This window comes from Brienomyrus brachyistius, chromosome 16, assembly GCF_023856365.1.
Source record: "Brienomyrus brachyistius isolate T26 chromosome 16, BBRACH_0.4, whole genome shotgun sequence".
NCBI classification, from domain to species: Eukaryota; Metazoa; Chordata; class Actinopteri; order Osteoglossiformes; family Mormyridae; genus Brienomyrus; species Brienomyrus brachyistius.
The window spans coordinates 4,989,181-5,009,385 of NC_064548.1; the positions used below are offsets into that span (position 1 = coordinate 4,989,181).

General features: G+C 43.3%; 1 long non-coding RNA gene and 2 other non-coding genes across 3 annotated transcripts in view; 2 read left to right on the forward strand and 1 right to left on the reverse strand.

The window, feature by feature from the left end:
• LOC125709654 (uncharacterized) overlaps positions 1 to 20,205 on the reverse strand; it is a 209,376-nt gene that overhangs the window by 171,294 nt on the left and 17,877 nt on the right. The gene's annotated exons all lie outside the window — the stretch shown is intronic.
• Positions 373 to 454, forward strand: trnal-aag (transfer RNA leucine (anticodon AAG)). Its single transcript has one exon. It is a non-coding gene; the product is annotated as a tRNA-Leu (tRNA).
• trnal-uag (transfer RNA leucine (anticodon UAG)) lies at positions 682 to 763 on the forward strand. The gene has a single exon. It is a non-coding gene; the product is annotated as a tRNA-Leu (tRNA).

Here is a 20,205-nt window from a genome sequence, read left to right on the forward strand (position 1 = left end):
AGAATACCTATTGTATATAAAGCTTCTTCATATGAGCCGAACTGCAAAATAAAGATTAACATGGGTAGTGTGGCCGAGCGGTCCAAGGCGCTGGATTAAAGCTCCAGTCTATTCTGAGGCGTGGGTGCGAATCCCAGCGTTGCTATATTTAACTTCTAAGAAGCCTGGTTGTCTGTATTTGTCTAGAGAAAGTTTCCTCACACTAAAAATGCATGTGGGTGTCTAATGTGACTTTCTCTTGTTGCCGACTCATTGGAGTTCGACCGCGGTTCAACAAAATTCAGCGTACAAGACCTGCCTGTTTCTCTTAGGATACCTATTGTGTATAAAGCTTCTTCATATGAGCCGAACTGTGAAACAAAGACTGACATGGGTAGTGTGGCCGAGCGGTCCAAGGCGCTGGATTAAGGCTCCAATCTCTTCGGAGGCGTGGGTTCGAATCCCACCGCTGCCATGTTTAACTTCTAAGAAGCCTGGTTGCCTGTATTTGTCTAGAGAAAGTTTCCTCACACTAAAAATGCATGTTGGTGTCTAATGTGACTTTCTCTTGTTGCCGACTCATTGGAGTTCGACCTCGGTTCAACACAAATCAGCGTACAAGACCTGCCTGTTTCTCTTAGGATACCTATTGTGTATAAAGCTTCTTCATATGAGTCGAACTGTAAAACAAAGACTGACACGGGTAGTGTGGCCGAGCGGTCCAAGGCGCTGGATTTAGGCTCCAGTCTCTTTGGAGGCGTGGGTTCGAATCCCAGCGCTGCCATGTTTAACTTCTAAGAAGCCTGGATGTCTGTATTTGTCTAGAGAAAATTTCCTCACGCTAAAAATTCATGTGGGTGTCTAATGTGACATTCTCTTGTGGTCGACTCATTGGAGTTCGACAACGATTCAACACAAATTAGCATACAAGACCTGCCTGTTTCTCTTAGGATACCTATTGTGTATAAAGCTTCTTCATATGAGCCGAACTGCAAAATAAAGATTAACATGGGTAGTGTGGCCGAGCGGTCCAAGGCGCTGGATTAAATCTCCAGTCTATTCTGAGGCGTGGGTGCGAATCCCAGCGTTGCTATATTTAACTTCTAAGAAGCCTGGTTGTCTGTATTTGTCTAGAGAAAGTTTCCTCACACTAAAAATGCATGTGGGTGTCTAATGTGACTTTCTCTTGTTGCCGACTCATTGGAGTTCGACCGCGGTTCAACACAAATCAGCGTACAAGACCTGCCTGTTTGTCTTAGAATACCTATTGTATATAAAGGTTCTTCATATGAGCCGAACTGCAAAATAAGGAATAACATGGGTAGTGTGGCCGAGCGGTCCAAGGCGCAGGATTTAGGCTCCAGTCTCTTCGGAGGCGTGGGTTCGAATCCCAGTGCTGCCATGTTTAACTTCTAAGAAGCCTGGTTGTCTGTATTTGTCTAGAGAAAGTTTCCTCACACTAAAAATGCATGTGGGTGTCTAATGTGACTTTCTCATGTTGCCGACTCATTGGAGTTCGACCGCGGTTCAACACAAATCAGCATACAAGACCTGCCTGTTTGTCTTAGAATACCTATTGTATATAAAGGTTCTTCATATGAGCCGAACTGCAAAATAAGGAATAACATGGGTAGTGTGGCCGAGCGGTCCAAGGCGCAGGATTTAGGCTCCAGTCTCTTCGGAGGCGTGGGTTCGAATCCCACCGCTGCCATATTTAACTTCTAAGAAGCCTGGTTGTCTGTATTTGTCTAGAGAAAATCTTCTCACACTAAAAATGCATGTGGGTGTCTAATGTGACTTTCTCATGTTGCCGACTCATTGGAGTTCGAGAACGATTCAACACAAATCAGCATACAAGACCTGCCTGTTTCCCTTAGGATACCTATTGTATATAAAGGTTCTTCATATGAACCGAACTGCAAAATAAGGAATAACACGGGTAGTGTGGCCGAGCGGTCCAAGGCGCAGGATTTAGGCTCCAGTCTCTTCGGAGGCGTGGGTTCGAATCCCACCGCTGCTATATTTAACTTCTAAGAATCCTGGTTGTCTGTATTTGTCTAGAGAAAAGTTCCTCGCACTAAAAATGCATGTGGGTGTCTAATGTGACTTTCTCATGTTGCCGACTCATTGGAGTTCGACCGCGGTTCAACACAAATCAGCAGACAAGACCTGCCTGTTTCTCTTAGGATACCTATTGTATATAAAAGTTCTTCATATGAGCCGAACTGCAAAATAAGGAATAACATGGGTAGTGTGGCCGAGCGGTCCAAGGCGCTGGATTTAGGCTCCAGTCTCTTCGGAGGTGTAGGTTCGAATCCCACGACTGCCTTATTTACAACATCGTGTTCTCGCTTCACCAGCAGAAGGAGAAGATGCAGTCTGCGGCAGTGCTGCAAGCTCGGGTCCGGACGATGGCGATGACTTTTAACTGAATGCTTTGTGGTTTTCTGTTTCCTTTTTTTTGATGTATGTTTCTTGTCTATTTATTTTGTTTGGTTTATTTTTATGATTTACCATCATCCCTTAGCTCCCCATCCCCTGTTTTATGTTTTTGTTGTCTGCGGGTATACTTTTTTCTTGATCATTTATTTATGAGTTTTATTGTTTTATTTCCTTTTTATACGGTGGGCTCTGTGTCTTTTATCCCTGACGTCGCCCGCTCATTGAGTTGGGTGGCGGGTGGTGGTGCTGGCGGTTTTATCTGGTGTGGGGACGTCTCGCTTTCAGTGGTTTTGTGTGTGTTTTAGCTCCGTGCCCCGGTTGTACTGGTTTTATCGTGTCTCCTTGTGCCTGCTTTTAAAATGACTCTTTTATTGACATCCTTGAATGCCCTGGGGCTGTGCTCCTGGGCAAAGGTGCAGGCTATTTTAATAATGTGCAAAGACACTACCGTTTTATGTCTCCAGGAGACTGGGTGGGATGGGGCTTTTATTGATCGGGTGCGAGACGTATGGGCGGGCGACGTCTTCTTCTCCACTGCTTCCGTTAGGCCGGGTATCATTGGTTGGGGCGTCGCGTTGCTCTGTCGTGGTCCCCTAGTCGAGTCAGCATCACTGCTGTACTTGGACGGTGGGGGTAAGTGCCTGGCAGTCAGACTGCTTTTAGGGGGCGGCTTCGCCTGTAGTATAGTAGTCGTGCACGCGCTGACTGATGGGGCCAGTTGTGCCTCCTATTTTGACAGTCTGGCTGTGCGTGTAGCACAGTGGCCCTGTCCTCTCATCATCAGGGATTTTTATTTATTTTTTATTTTTTTTCCCTCCACCACCCCCGCTCTGCGGAGGACTACTTTATTTCTATTTATTTATTTTTATTTATTTCCTCATGAGAGGGAGAAAGAGGGGGAAAGAAGGACGAAAACTGAGACGAAGGGAAATACAGAGGGAGGGAAAAGAGGAAAAAAAACACAGATAATCTGCTTCAATACCTGCTGATGAGAGAAAACAACCAACATCTGTACGAATCACAATGACCATGTTAAGAAGCAACAGCCGAGACAGTGTGTGTCTGTGAGTACCAGTTTGTACACCTGTGTGCACACCTGTGTGTGTGAGCGCGCTGGTGTTCAAAAGATTTCTCCATGTAAATGTCTAGTAGTGTGTGTGGGGAGCCCCACCCCTCAGGACATGAAGCAGACACAGAGGAGACCTGGGCCCCAGACATGCAGAGGCCCCCCAGGGAATGGGAGCCCTGGAGGACCACCACAGGGAGAATAGCAGCCCTCACCCAGAAAAGGGCAGAGGAGAGCTCTGGAGGGAGGCCATCCGGCAGCCACAGTGCAGGAGCCCCAGGGGGCCTGGAGGCGAGCCCGCAGGCTCCACCAGCGGCCGGCCCCACCAGGGCAGACCGGGCCCCGAGCCCAGAGATCCAAGGGCGCCCCAACCCGCCAGCAAGGGCCCGACCGAGCCAGGAGGGCAAGACCCCGCCAGGCAACCGCTGAAGGTGAAACCAGCACCCACCCGAGCACCCAGTCCCGGACATCGAGAACCACCAACGCACCAGCGGCCGGGGGCCCCATCCACCAGCAGGGAGTGTGGCGGGGGGGAATAGAGTCCGAAATGTTATTTCAGGTGGAGTCTAGGACCCAACCTGACATGTGCGTATAGACAAACAGGCACACATATATACAAGCATACGTTCCCACCCTCATGCACACATAAACAAATATTTACACATTCACCCAACATTTAGACACACAGAAATGAATGCTGTACACATACTCTCACTCCCCATATATACTCTATGTGGACCCCTATTGTTTCCTCTGGCGAGGAGACCAGAAGACCACCCAGGACCCCGCAGCAGCCGAGAAGCCCAGCAGCTCAGACCCCGGCCAGGCGGCCAGCTGTTCCTCTCAGCCCCCAGCTCCAAATGGCGAACAGAGAATGGGGGTGTGAAAAGACCCCATGCCCCCCTTCGCCCGCTCAGATGTGGTGTTGGTGCATGTTGTTCTAAAGTGCTTTTAAAACAGGTGAAAGGCATGGCGCTAACCACCCCCTGCCGCGCAACAGCTGGTGAGATGCTGAGATGTGGGGCTTGGCACTAGAGGTAAGGCTGAATGAACAGACCGCCCTCTGGATGCCATTTTGTGTTCTCACCCCCAAGGCCCTAACAGAAATAATCCTAAAAGACGATCACTTCTAGTTTCAGAAGCACCATCAGAATAGAATGCAATCTGTTTATTATATAAAAAAAACCCTGAGAAATCCATCCATCCATCTATTTTCCAAACCGCTTATCCTACTGGGTCGCGGGGGGTCCGGAGCCTATCCAGGAAGCAATGGGCACGAGGCAGGGAACAACCCAGGATGGGGGGCCAGCCCATCGCAGGGCACACTCACACACCATTCACTCACACACACACACCTATGGGCAATTTAGTAACTCCAATTAGCCTCAGCATGTTTTTGGACTGTGGGGGAAACCGGAGTACCCAGAGGAAACCCCACGAGGACATGGGGAGAACATGCAAACTCCACACGCATGTGACCCAGGCTGAGACTCAAACCTGGGTCCCAGAGATATGAGGCAACAGTGCCAACCACTGCATCACCATGCCGACCCTGAGAAATGCTCATCAGTTTTAGTTTAAGGTCTGGATCCTGCTGCATCCTCTGCTCCAGACTGAGTTGATGAAGGTCTTGCAGGGGCAGCAGACCTTCGTCAATGCCTAGGTCCAACAACTTAGCCCAAGACCAATAATGATTTTTTGTTGATCAAACACCATCTCAAGTTTCATAAGAACTTCCCTAAGCAATGCTATGAAAAAGAAGTTTAATATATTAAAATGAAATGCATACACACACCATAATGCCCTATGATAGCCGTCATCTTAAAGTACAGTCAGCCCAGCAATGTCTAGGCAAATAAAACTGCAACAAAATCCATTTAGTTGTATGGAATACATGCTTATACCGTGTGTCCCCTGGCCAGTGGATATGTAAAAGAGGTGGGGTAACAAAACAATCTGGCCAAGATGACAGAAGCTAATGGCTTGGCAACATGCAGCATGAAAACATTTAGAGTACATGTTGGAAAGCTGTCTGGGAGACCAAGTTTGTCTACGTCAACACTGACTACTGTTATATGTTACATTACATTAAATGAAGAGAAACAGACCTCTGTACATCTTCATTTAGGCACTCAAGCTTTTGAGCTGACTGATAGGCCACCCACTAATGTTATATGACGGACTGATAGCTGAGAATCACTGCAATCCAAAACAACATAGTCATCGATGGCAACGGCTATTTGTTATTGATTTGTTAATTGATGGCTTCTAATTAGTTTATTTTCTTATCAAACATAGAATCGAAATTATGTGTTATTTTCCTTCATCCATCGATTTATTTTCTTCACATTTAAAAATTTCATGAGGTTAACTTATTCGCTACCGGTGGTCAGTCGGCACAAAGATTTCTGGTTGACATGTATCTTTGCTTTATGGCCTCATTAAATAACGTCCGAAAGACGTTATGAACTTGTAGCTGCCTATTTATATCTATATCAACAAAGTGTCCATGAATTCCAGCAGTGCAGTGCGGTTATACCGAATGGTTGGTTCCTCCAAACTCAACTGTGAATCTCCGTGAGTTTGCAAATGTGAGACTTAAATGGGATTTACCAATTACCAATATCACTTAGTAACCTGTATTAGAATGCACGTCCAGTGAGCTGCATTACCAGATCATGTAAACGATTGGTAGCAAAGTTCCCCTCATGGCTGTTGAGAGAGAGAGTCTCATGATATTTCAGGCGAGTTTGAGGTTTCAGAGCGTAACAGCCAGTTCGCACAGAGGCAGTGAGCACTCAATGAACGGAGGCTGAAGTTGTGTAAAAAAACATGCATTTATTCTTAACTAACACGACAACTAACATGACAGATGTAGTATATGGATCTGTTTCTTTAGGTGGATGACAGTAGGTTGTAGAGGTGATGAGCTGAGGGAATGGTAGCACTCCAGATGGTGCGGTGTTTTGAGCGGTTGTTGGAGTGGAGCCCCTTTGAATTTCTCTCTTTGTGAAGGTTTAAGGTGAAAGGTTTTGTCTTGGGGTTGCAGTTCACTGTTGGGTAGCAGGTCTTCACCAGCAGGCTTCAGGACTGGTTTCTTTACTGGGCTTTGCGGTGGTCTGGCGATTTCTTGATGGTATTCTCATCAAGTTCATGAATAGGGATGACCAGGAATCCGACACCTGAACCAATGGCTGGCCATCTAGTTGCCGGGCAGATCAACATCAAACACACAAATATCACACTAGTAACAAACTGTGTATTTTAATAGGGGTTATATCAAAGGTCACATGACCGAACCAGAAACCAGGTCTCATTACATCCACTTGTCTGAGAAGGAGAAAGCTATTGGTTTTTATTGTTGGCATTTTCTTGGATTTAAATATCCAAATGTTAGTGAGAAGAAGGAAATGTTCTTGTCATGACCAGTAAAGTTCTAGAAGTGGGACAATCCTAGCAGTGATTTCTGCTGTATATTATAATGCACGAAATCAAGGAATTTCAACCATAAGTTTCCATCACATGAAATCTTTGGATATGATGGATATATAATGTGAGACATGAATTTATAAATAGGGGAGAACCACAAATATGCCATAAAGAACCATAATATTATTAGTCAAGGGGGCTGGGTCATGATCACTGATCATTCTACTCCTACTTATATCCTAAGAAGCTTGATAAATACTGTCCCTGAACTGGAACAGACTGAGAACTCCAACAGAACACCCAACACATCCCTAAAGTTACTCTCAGGCTGTGTGGCTTCCTCATAGCCATGTGACAGGCTGCCCAGGTGCTAACATCACCACTCAGCCTGTCTTTGTATGATACTGGGGGGAAATAAGCAACAGCAAGACTATGAAGCTCTAATAGCTAGCAATAAGAAATCAGAAATTTGCAGAGAGTTCTCTATCGGTTAAGATTAACTTGTTGGTGTTAGATTGCTAGTGACGTACTGAATTATCCCCATTCAGGACTACTAACGTTAGCTAACATTATAAAATCCAATTTTTCTTAAGGCTCTATCCTAATAACATTAGATAACATAAGCAGATAGGAGTTTTAGATGTCAACCTGCACCCATCTTTGGTAGCTTGTGAAAGCATCTCTTGAGTAAAATAGCAGTATATTCAACTTAGATTGTAGCGCAGACCTGACCTGGAAGCAATGTGACGTGTTTTACAGAATAAGAAAGTCTGTTGTGCCTCAACCCCATACCCATTATATTAGAGTAGACCAGTGGTTCTCAGACTGGGGGGTGCACCCCAGGTATTGCAGGGGGGCACGCCAATAGGATAGCCTACGTTCCACTCGAACACTGCTAGCAAAAACATGGACAAGTTTGTGCACCCAGCCAAGCCTCCAGCAGAGGCTGAATCTTCATCAGCTGCAAGTTCAAGCTCCAAAGCAAAGAAGAGAAAATATGATGAGTCATATCTGGCCCTTGGTTTCACAACGACAATGGTGGGTAACCAGGAGAGACCACAGTGTGTTGTGTGTCTGAAAATACTCGCTGCTGACAGTCTGAAGCCAAACAAATTAAGACGTCATCTGGAGACAACAAACCCTAAGCATAAAGATAAGCCAGTTGGTTTCTTTAAAGGAAAACTCACAAACCACCGTGCACAACAAAGCATCATTACTAAAGTTATACAGTATCTTTGCCTAAAAACGCTCAACTAGCATCATATAAAGTTGCCTACTGGATTGCTCACTGTCAAACACCACACACAATAGCTGAGGAATTAATGCTTCCCTCCGCTATCGATATGGTTGCAACTATGATTGATGAAACAACAGCCAGCATGTAAAAGGCAATTCCATTATAAAACAATATGATTGCGATGTGCATTCATGACATGTCAGAAGACATAGAGGAGCAGCTGACTGACAAGGTGCGGGACAGACGCCACTTCACGCTGCAGGTGGATGAAGCTACTGACAGTGACATCCATCCATCCATCCATTTTCCAAACCGCTTATCCTATTGGGTTGCGGGGGGTCCGGAGCCTATCCCGGAATCAATGGGCACGAGGCAGGGAACAACCCAGGATGGGGGGCCAGCCCATCGCAGGGCACACTCACACACCATTCACCCACACATGCACACCTACGGGCAATTCAGCAACTCCAATTAGCCTCAGCATGTTATTGGACTGTGGGGGGAAACCGGAGTACCCGGAGGAAACCCCACGACGACACGGGGAGAACATGCAAACTCCGCACACATGTGACCCAGGCGGAGACTCAAACCTGGGTCCCAGAGGTGGGAGGCGACAGTGCTAACCACTGCACCACCATGCCGCCCCTCTGACAGTGACAGAGACTGTTTATTCATAACGTACATCAGATGTATCGATGCTGAGGATTTCAAGCAGCAAATTTCAAGGATTCTGTAAGCAAATTACTGGCAGAGCCACTGCAGAATAAATGCTTAAAATCATAAAACGGGGCGGACTGCAAGCACTCGTGAAGCGCTTCTCCCCCAATGTGCGATGGACACACTGTATGATCCACTGAGAAGCATCGGTGTCCCGAGCTAAACGATGTAATGACGGATGTCATCGCTACAGTAAACTGCATTAAAATACGCACCATCAAAGTCCGGATTTTTCCTGCCCTGTGCGAGGAAATGGGCTCCAACCACACAGCTGCTTTGTTTCACAGTGAGGCTCGTTGTCTGTCACGCGGGAAAGTTTTTACCAGAATATTTGAGCTCCGAGATGAGATCAGCGCTTTCATGGAGGAAGAGGGTCACGAGCTTGCCAATAAGTTTAAAAATGACAAATTCCTCCTGAAAGTTGCATACTTGAGTAACATGTTTCAGAAACTCAGTGAGCTAAATCTGCAGATGCAAGGCACCGATACACACCTTCCACATCGGGCAGATAAAATCACATCATTCACAAGAAAACTGGAGATGTGGGAGCAGCGAGTTACTGAGGGAAATATAGACTCATTTGGGAACCTGAAAACATTCATTGAGCTCAACAAACTTCAGAACACAATGATCCCATGCATGAAAGCTCACCTCTCCACTCTACAAAAACGTTTCCAGGAGCCTAAAATATTTGACTGGATCGGAGACCCCTTCAGTGCTACACCAGATGAGGATTTCAGCACTGCAGAGGAGGAACAGTTCATTGCAGTTTCAGGCTGCAGTTTAAGTCTAAAACACTGTCTGCATTTTGAATTGGAGTGGAGAAGGATTACTCAGTGCTAGGAGGGAAAGCTGTGGGCACACTCCTCCCTTTTGCTACATCCTACCTGTAAGCTTTTCTGCTGTGGTCTCTATTAAGACAAAATACAGGTCAAAGCTGCACATTGAAAAGGAACTAAGAGTGACTGTTTCCCAGCTGCAACCCTGAATTGAGAAGATGTGCAGCACAAAGCAAGTCCACACCAGCCACGGAAAAGTGTGAGACTTGAGATGATCCCCTTTTACGTTTTCTTCTGCTGGGAGCTGGTTAATTTCCCAGCCATTCATGTGGAGACAGCTGTTTATTCTTCTTTATAACTTCACTATGCTCTTTATTTCTCCCACAGTGATGAAATTGCACCATTTGTAATTGCATTTGTTTCGCTCGATTACAAACCTTTATTAAATAAAGTTTGATTCTGAACCTGTGTAGATTGAATGGGGTGGGGGGGATCAATAATGTTCCTATCTGGGAAAGGGGGGCCCTGCAGAGAGAGTTTGGGATCCACTGGACTAGACAATGTTATATTAGACAATGGCATGGCTAATGATGCAGCTGTAGATCTAGACTCTAGATCTTCCTTGGGCTAAACGATAAGGTTTCAAGGGACAATAAATAAGACATTCTACTTTTAAAATGTTCAATTAAATCAAGACTGACATTTCTGAGTAAACTCATAATCTATGTGCTATATCTACTGCATCATGGGCTACAGTGTGAGACGATAATAGCCAAAATATATACTAAAATAATGAATATTGAACATATAATTGATTTTTTATTAGATAGTTTTATTATTTATCAAATTTTTTATCAATAGCAAATTGAATATGAATATGAGTAACAGTGTTTTTTGGTTTGGTTTTTGGGTTGTGGGTGAGCTTCAAGTTCAGCCATGTCTTTGGCATGGAGCTGGGTAATCTCAACATTTACATGCTAAAAGATCACGTGTTCCCATTACAGTAATATAGTTCACTGCATTCCTTAGCCGTCAAACTGTCAGAAATATTCTTACAATATTCTTCTCTTACAATATCGCAACACAGTTTCTATTACACTATACATCCATTTTCTGAACCCACTTCTTATTTTTATTTAGGGTCGCGGTGGGGGGGAACTGACCTGTCAGTCAAAAACGTATTAGCCAATGGGGACGCGACCCTGAAAAAAAAAAACCGCCCACGCGAGACGTTTATGTCAGAACTACAAACAAAAAAGTCGGGGAGCGCGAGCGAGTAAGCTTGCAACGTAAACAAATGAAAACATCATCAAAAGACCAATCATGTGTTTGAAAGTTATAATTTTTACTTTTGAGATGACATTTTTTTTTGCTTCAGTTAGTTTTTTTCTTTAGCCTTGTTTTTGCTTGATGTCAAAAAAGTTTGCTTGATAATATTGGCACAAATCTGATTCCATATGTAAGGCGCTTTCACAGCGAAGTTAGGGAACCTGGTCCCGGTTTACAAGTTCCTGGGTTGTCATGCCTTTTGTAACTCCTGGTCACTTTCATGTGTCACACCGCACAATAGAAACAGGGAACTTTAAGATCGTAGCTTAAACTCCAGACATAATTACACCGCCAAGCCGAAACAACGGAGGATAAATAAGTCAATCACTTTGTTAGTTAATAATTTATTAGTTATTTTGGGGATCAAACGAAACGAAACGAAACGGAACACAGTCTTTTATTTATATTTTACTTTACTTACGATCTGCATTGTTTATGATTCTTATTACATCTGGCCAGCAGATCGATCTTTCGTTTCCCACAGAATAATACATGATGTAACGTTATTTCGCTAATAAGCTCTGGCTAATTTCTGGGCTGGCACCGGCAATATTGGACAAAAGTGTATTGCTTATTCATCTAATTTTCCGATGCAGAGATATGGAGACACAGGGGCTCCGTAGTGTTACTATACATCTGATACACACTTATAATGTAGCAAGTGCCAAGTTCATGTCTGTTGTTTTGAACTTTTGAATCAATATTAACAAGCGCCTGAGTATTAAGTAACAAACCATTTTAAAATCCATTACCTTTTTTTATTTGTCTGTGTGTTGTTTTCTGTATTTTAACAATATAGGTAATATATTACATACGTTTCAGGAGCTTACATAAATAGAAACGATCGTTTTCACAGCCTACAGTAAAGAGCCAGAAAGATGAGAAACACAGACTGCCTTGGGAACATATCATGCTTTGAGACAACGTAATGTTACGAAGATGCGCTGTATACATAAAATTGAATTGAATATTATGTACAGTACTGTATTGTGTTATATCGTATTGGCATTATACGCACTTCAGAAATTTAATTGGTAAGGTACTGTAATTTGAAAAGCGTTTGAGACAACAACTGTAGTTTTAAATCGTCAATAAAATGAAGTAAATTGCGACGCTGTCCGTATTTTAATATAATAAATATACAGATGTGAATCAGATGGTAATCTGTCTGAGACATAATTAAGAAGCAGAAAAAAGCGGTAATAACCATCATCCTCATATATAATGATCAATTTCTCCCAGACAAACGTGATCATTAGATGCGGTGCCCAGTGTATTCCCATTCAGCGGAATACGACTGCCTTTCGGTGATCTGGTTCGCTTTTTTCTCCTTAATCATTTTTGTTAAATATTCCCACAAACCAGCCACGCTGTTTATGACTGAGTCAGAAACTTTAGACTGCATTTCCTATGTGATAGGATCCGGTTAAGTTGTTTCTGCGTTTTAATGCGTTGTAATGGCAGATTCCTTGTCACTCCGTGATTTCTGATGTACTACTTGGAGATATTTTGAGCTTTAGAACGAATGAACCACAGCTTATTACAGAACAATTAACAATTCACCCATATTCAATAATCGTGCATGATTTTGGACTACGGGGAAACCAGAGAACCCGGAAGAAACACCAATATGCAAATTCACAACTAATTATCCATCCATCCATTTTCCAAACCGCTTATCCTACTGGGTCGCGGGGGTCCGGAGCCTATCCCGCAAGCAATGGGCACGAGGTAGGGAACAACCCAGGATGGGGGGGCAGCCCATCGCAGGGCACACTCACACACCATTCACTCACACATGCATAGCTACAGGCAATTTAGCTAGTCCAATTAGCCTCAGCATGTTCTTGAAATACAGGGAAACCGGAGAACCCGGAAGAAACACCACGATGACAGGGGGAGAATATGCAAATTAAAAACTAATTATATTATTGCTAAATAATATATTCAAACGTCTCTTCTTTTTTTTCAATTTTACGACGGGGTGGGGGGGGGGGGAGTGAGGGACCTCTGGGCTTCAGCCCATGTAACCCCGTGCATGATGCCGTCTGTTGTTCAAAAATCAACAATATTTGAATGATGCTCATCCATCCATCCGTAACTGGTCAGCCACAAAAGCATCATTTAATTACTTCTTGCTTAGCATTGCAGAAGAACGTCTTTACTCTTTCATTATCTATTACTCATAGCAGTAAAAATGGGTAAAAAACGCTCCCACTCCGATTCCGCTGATGAATCGAAAAGAAGGAGAGAGAGTACGGAAGTCCGGAGTACCGACGAAGTCGGGTCCAAAACTCCCCGCAAAGGTTGGAAGTTAAAGTCTTTTGATAGAGAATGAAAATGACACCTACGAAAGCCATGTAAATCTCTTTCATAAGGCTTGCTGCAAAAGCAGATGCGAATAGTGTACTGGACTTATAGATTAAACAAATAAATGCAACAATTGATTCATTGATTGATAAAAAAAATGTCGCTGAACGTTTGAAAAGCAAACATACCCAAATTGATTCAATACGTTTTGATTCTGAACCCGATCTTACTCTGACTGCAGCATCTAAAAGGCAAACTAATGATGATACTGAATTTAAAAGCCAAGTTTAGGATTGGCATGTGGTAAAGAAATATTAATGCATGCTATTTAAAGTTATTAGTGAAGTGTCTTCAACTGTGTTATCCTGTAGAAAATGCTGTATGGACTCTTTTTCTGAAGTGTACCTGCTTAATGTTGTAGAACATTTGGAGGACCTGTACCTCCAGGGCCATCTACTTGGAACGGGTGGCTATGGGGCAGTTTTTGCCGGCATTCGCAAGGCAGATGGCTTCCCAGTAAGTGACCAAATGGTGTAGCCGCGACATGCGTAGTAATATCTCTCATAGGGATCCCTTTTATTGCACCTGTTACAGGCACCTATAAAAGGTGATGATTTCTCAATAAATCCTACACTAAATTTGTGGGGTTTTTTTACCTCTAGGTGGCAATCAAATATGCCAGAAAGACTGAAAAGAAGCTAGAACTGGTAAGTGTTTTCAGTCATAGAGCTGGGTTTATTTGGAAGAATTTCTGTCTAAATATATGTATATCCTTCCCTCCCATTCATAGCCTGGACTTGACGGGCCCATGCCATTGGAGGTGGCGCTGATGAAGCTTGTTAGCAATGAGTCATCTTGTGCCAACGTGCTCAAGCTCATCGACTGGTTTGATGGACCACAGGATTATATTATGATCCTGGAAAGACCGGACCCATGCGAAGATCTCTTTGATTTTTGCAAAAGGAAAGGAGGCCTCCTGTCAGAAGGTGTTGCCAGGCACGTGATGGTGCAGGTCCTCCACGCCTTGCGTCACTGCCAGGACTCAGGCGTCCTCCATCGAGACCTGAAGTCAGAGAACCTTTTGATCAGGACAGACACTCTGGAGGTCAAGCTCATCGACTTTGGCTGTGGCGATATCTGGACAGATTCCCACTACACAAAATTTTCAGGTCAGTGAGAGAGGCTAATTAAAACCTGTCAAACTAACCCCTGGTTCAATAGCAAGTGGCGGGTAGTCCAGTGCAGTGTTTTCCAGTGCAGTGTTTCCCCTACCATTAACCTGCGTGAAGTTGCCCCCCATATGTTTCAGATTTCAACCAAACTGGTCTCAATCGTATGTGCCGCGCTTGTGCCAGATTGGGCCATTAAAACGATCCTTTGTGCTGTTTTAGTTTCTGAGATATTAATGTCTGTTTACATGGTGACGTCATCAGCGTGAAGTTGATGCCCCATTTGCGTCTGATTTCCACCAGACCGATCGCAATTGTGTGTGTTGCTTTGTGCTGGCTTGTGCTGTGAAAACTATCCTTTGTGCTGTTTTAGTTTCTGAGATATTTATGTCTGTTTACAAGGTGACGTGATCAGCGTGAAGTTGATGCCCCATTTGCGTCTGATTTCCACCAGACCGATCGCAATTGTGTGTGTTGCTTTGTGCTGGCTTGTGCTGTTAAAACTATCCTTTGTGCTGTTTTAGTTTCTGAGATATTAATGTCTGTTTACATGGTGACATCATCAGCGTGAAGTTGATGCCCCATTTGCGTCTGATTTCCACCAGAATGATCGCAATTGTGTGTGTTGCATTTGTGCTGGGTTGTGCCATTAAAACTATCCTTTGTGCTGTTTTAGTTTCTGAGATATTAATGTCTGTTTACATGGTGACATCATCAGTGTGAAGTTGGTGCCCCATTTGCGTCTGATTTCCATCAGACCGATCGCAATTGTGTGTGTTGCATTTGAGCTGGCTTGTGCTGTTAAAACTATCCTTTGCGCTGTTTTAGTTTCTGAGATATTAATGTCTGTTTACATGGTGACATCATCAGTGTGAAGTTGGTGCAACATTTGCGTCTGATTTCCACCAGACCGATCGCAATTGTGTGTGTTGCATTTGTGCTGGCTTGTGCTGTTAAAACTATCCTTTGTGCTGTTTTAGTTTCTGAGATATTTATGTCTGTTTACATGGTGACGTCATCAGCATGAAGTTGATGCCCCATTTGCGTCTGATTTCCACCAGACCGATCGCAATTGTGTGTGTTGCATTTCTGCTGGCTTGTGCTGTTAAAACTATCCTTTGTGCTGTTTTAGTTTCTGCGATATTAATGTCTGTTTACATGGTGACGTCATCAGCGTGAAGTTGATGCCCCATTTGCGTCTGATTTCCACCAGACCGATCGCAATCCCGTTTGCTGCATTTGTGCCATTAAAACTATCCTTTGTGCTGCTTCAGTGCAGAGATATTGCTTATTTACATGGTCACGTGACTCTGCTGTTAAGTTAGCCCCCCATTTGCCTCCGAACTGGTCTCAGTAGTTTGTGCCGTTTAAAAATTGTCTGTGCTGTTATTTTTCTGAGTTATACTTCTTAATTTACGCCTTCACATGATCGCCGTATAGTGCTCAGGCTCGTGTTTCTCATGTGAACAGAAGGTGGAGCGTTTGATGACTCCGTGTCAAAGCTGGACGTAGACTTAGTCAGCCCCACCAGCCAGATACCGCATTTCAGGATCCTGCTAGATATTTTCACAAATGACCGACCGTTACATACTGCCTCGTTACTTGCAGGCTTGACCCAGGTTATCATGTGTTCTACCAACTCAGCACAGCACAGGACGTCCATTTCTTGAGTTGTGGGAGTGAAAAAGCAAAACGACAATATGTAAAGTGGCTCTTGCGGTGTGAAAAGCGATTGTGTGCCATTTACAGTGGTAAAGCACATCACATAACTCTAAATTATGTGCAGACGTACATAGCGTTTTGCTACAAGGTAGCTAGTGAACGCCACGGCAGCAAATGCGACCAGTTAATGCTTAATACTCTACAACAATGTATAATAAACTCTTGTCATTTTGCCTGCACTGTGTGTTGCAATGTCTACAGATGTAGCCACTTGAATTTTCCCCTGTTTCCATGATGGGGCCTTGGCTGGTCCATGACTGGCCCCTGCTGGGTCCTGGGTGGGACATTGACTGTAATGAGATCCCCCACGATGATGTAATGAACAAGGGGGCCGGCATGATCTGCCCCTTACCTCTGTCTGTAAAGTACTTGCAATGATTTATCCATCCACCAGGGAGAGCAGTGATTATGAAAGCTGAAGTGACTTACCAGAGTAAGTCTTACCAGTAGTTTTGGAAAAGGAGAGTGACCCAAGATGTGTGTAACAGACTAATTACAGGCCTAAACAAAGTAATAAGGATGATTGTGGAGAATAAAGGTGGACAGAGTGGAAAATGAAAATAAAAAAATCAAATGGTTCTGTACGGTGCTTGAATAAAACAGACACATTCCTTAGTGCAGAGGTCTCCAACTCCGGTCCTGGAGGGCTACTGCCCAGCAGGTTTTCTATCCTACCTGGCTTCTGATGAGCCACACCTGTCCTCAGGTAAATATCAGGAACAGGTGTGGCTCATCAGAAGCCAAGTTACAAGTCTGCAAGTTGTGTCTAACTAGGTGAGCAAGGTTTAAAGTTTCATCAAACAAGTGACTGATTCAATAAATGACTTTTGGCAATTGGCAGTTTCGTTCCCAAAATGATTTTTATTATTTCAACAATTTGGAAAAACTAAAATATTTCACCTATCTAAAAAAAACATTTATCCCAAATTGCTACAAATACTTTTATTCAGCACCAATAATTGGAGATCATTTAGAGAGTGGTTATTCTATCTTTTTGTTAAAACCTATTTTCAGTGGTGCTGACAAATTGTAAAAAATCACATCATAAACATTTTTAGCCAAGACTTTTGAGCTCTGAGGCTTATAGACATTGGGGCTGGCTACACAAACAAAATTGTATTTGGTGTGATTACTAAAGTGTTACAACTTTGAAGTGACTTTGGAGTCACCACACCTTTGCATACTGTCAATGGCCCATGGAATGTCTGTCACTGCTCCTCACACCAATCAGTTTGGAAAGGCAGTGTGAATTTTACAGTTTTTTTCAATTGCTAAGACAGATACTGCAATTCTGGAGTTGCTTTCTCAAAACTCTTCAAACAGTCACCACAACATTATCTTATACAAAATGCAATCAATGACTAAATGCAATCATGACTAAAAGTCATGGATTCCTGTCTCACTCACAACATAAAATTTTCAGAGGTCATTTTGCAGATACCAACGTACTGACCCTAAAACTGCTAACAAGACCATCAAAACTGAAATATGTAATTTTCTTAAATTACTATCAAGACCCTTTCTAAAATAGATGGTAAAAGCCATATAATATAAACAAATTGACACAAGACCAAACAATGAATGCTGGATGCCAAGATATTTCTCCAGAGAAATGCCAAGGATGGATCAGGCATGTGAAGAGATACTACCCTAGATTCTACTCTGTCTTAGCGATTGAAAAAAACTGTAAGAAAAGACACAATACTAGCCTTTTTACAGTTTATAACATGCAACAGATTAAACGTTGATAAATAAAATATGCAATCACTTTATATTACAGGACTAATACAAAACAATAAATGAATATTAGAACAACAAATTGTCGCTCCTGATCAAGATGCCAAGCTTCAAAACAGTTCCTGTCTGGTTGAAGGCAGAGATTGAAAGCACATGCTTTGCACTTCCGAGGGGTTTTTGTATGTACTGTACAATATCATAGCGCTGGATTAGTATGTACCAGCATGAGCGCTAGCCAAGTACCTAGCCCTGTTTGTCTCTGGTGTAAAAACTTCGGCTGTGTCTTCAGTTCACCTTAACTCCAAGAAGTTATTCGGCTAAGCAAGAAATCCTGCTTTGTGAAATACCCCCGATCTCAACCCTATTGAAAATTTGTGGGTTATGCTTAAAAGCCGGGTCCGTGTCAGGAACCCAGCTAGTTTAATTTAACTAGAAATTCTGCAAAGAAGAGTGGTCAAATATTCAGCCAGAATTATGCCAGAAGCTTGCTAATGGATACCAAAAGATTCTGGTTGATACCTGTTGTACCTGTGTGTGTAAACTTGTGACCACAACTAAATTGTGTTTTAGTAAAGAAAGCGCCATCTCATGGTAACACCCTGCAAGTGAACAGATGGGCGGGTTTAGACGAGAATTTAGGCACACCCCCAGAAGGAGGGGGGTTACTCCCTTTGGCTGGCTTTTGGCAGGCAGCCGCCTTGGAGGGGAAAATTGGTTCCCATGGACCCTCTTACTTGTTGTACATGGCGGTTAAATAAAAATGTCCGATAATGAAGTTTTACTTTCTTTGTAAAAATACAGCGAAAAATACGTATGTCTGTATGCTGGGCTGGGCGATATTGTCTAAAGCTAAAATCTCCGAATTTTTTTAATTGTATCTGTGTCTGGGTCTATGTCAGGGGACAGCATATAGGCTGCCAACTCATTTTTGACTTTTTCTGACTTGGACTGGGAGGTAGAAGGCACTTTCTTCTTGAAGAAGCTTGCCAATGTCTTTTTCTTCTTCAGCTCAGGCTGTGCTGCTTCGTCAGCAAGGAGAAACTTCAGCTCCATAACAGCTCTTTCCTTAATTTTTTCCACCTTGTTATGTTCAGTGTAAGTCGTGCGGAATCTGGGCTCCATTAGTGAAGACATGTCCAAGGGTTCATCTGTGACAGTTCATCTTCTATTAAGGTACCCCAGTATGTTGTTTTTGTTTAGTTTTGTTAGTTCAGTATCTCCCTCATCTGGCTGTAAGAGACTGCTTCTGAACAGATGAAGCATCGGTTTGAGGTAAGAGACACTGACATAAGTCTCCCCAGACTGAGCCTCAGTGAATTCTTGGTGTGGTTTCACAGCTTTGTTTACTGATTATAAAATATCTATGTCTTGCCATGTCGGCATGAGGTGCCGAGTTTTCTTCTCAGACCCCAAGATCCGGGCTATGGCTTTTTCCTGTTCCAGAACTCGCTCTACCATCCTTTACCTTGAAGCCCACCTTGTTGGGCCCTCTGTGATAAGCTGGTGGGTGGGGAGGCCGAGCTCGGCTTGTACCACAGCCATATCTCTTCTTGTCCAGCTGAATGTGAGGCACTGACAGCCTTTTTAGAAACACCAGTGGCTCGTCAATTCTTGGGTCCTTTACACCATTCTCTGTACAGCAAAAAGGCAAACTACAATTACACACTGTACAGCACAGACATTTGTTTACTTTTAGGATGCTTAAATGTTTCCCCTCTATACATTTCATTAATGCATATGAAACACTAGCATACAAACTCATGTATGGCTGCATGTTTCGGCTGGATCACAGTTCTGAGGTAGTTGAGTAACACAGCACATTCTCCAGCAGCTGTGCAATTTTTTTCACTGTACTGCTATATAAACATGGTAGGGCTACTTCGGTATAATACTTTTGGCTTGGGAGCTCATATTTGGGGTCGATTGTTTTTAGCTTCTGGAAAAACCCGTTTTTCAATAGTGCAAATGGGCACCATATCTTTGGCGATATGAAATGTCACCACATCTGTAATTTCTTTCCATCTGGGTCCCTTCTTATCACATGGTACGCAACGCGAATAAGACGCTGATATTTTTATCTGCTCTTTAGCCAAGTTTGCAAAAGGTACCGTATGAACAATTCTGGACATGCCACTTTTTGTTCAAATGCAAGTAAAAGCTGAGAAATATTTTTTTCCACAATGATGCCTCTTGTATATGTCTTATTATCTTCTGGGAGACGCTTGTGTCATTTCCAATCAAGAAAAAACTTGCTGGTTGAATAAAAGTAAATTAAAGTCAAAATTTGGC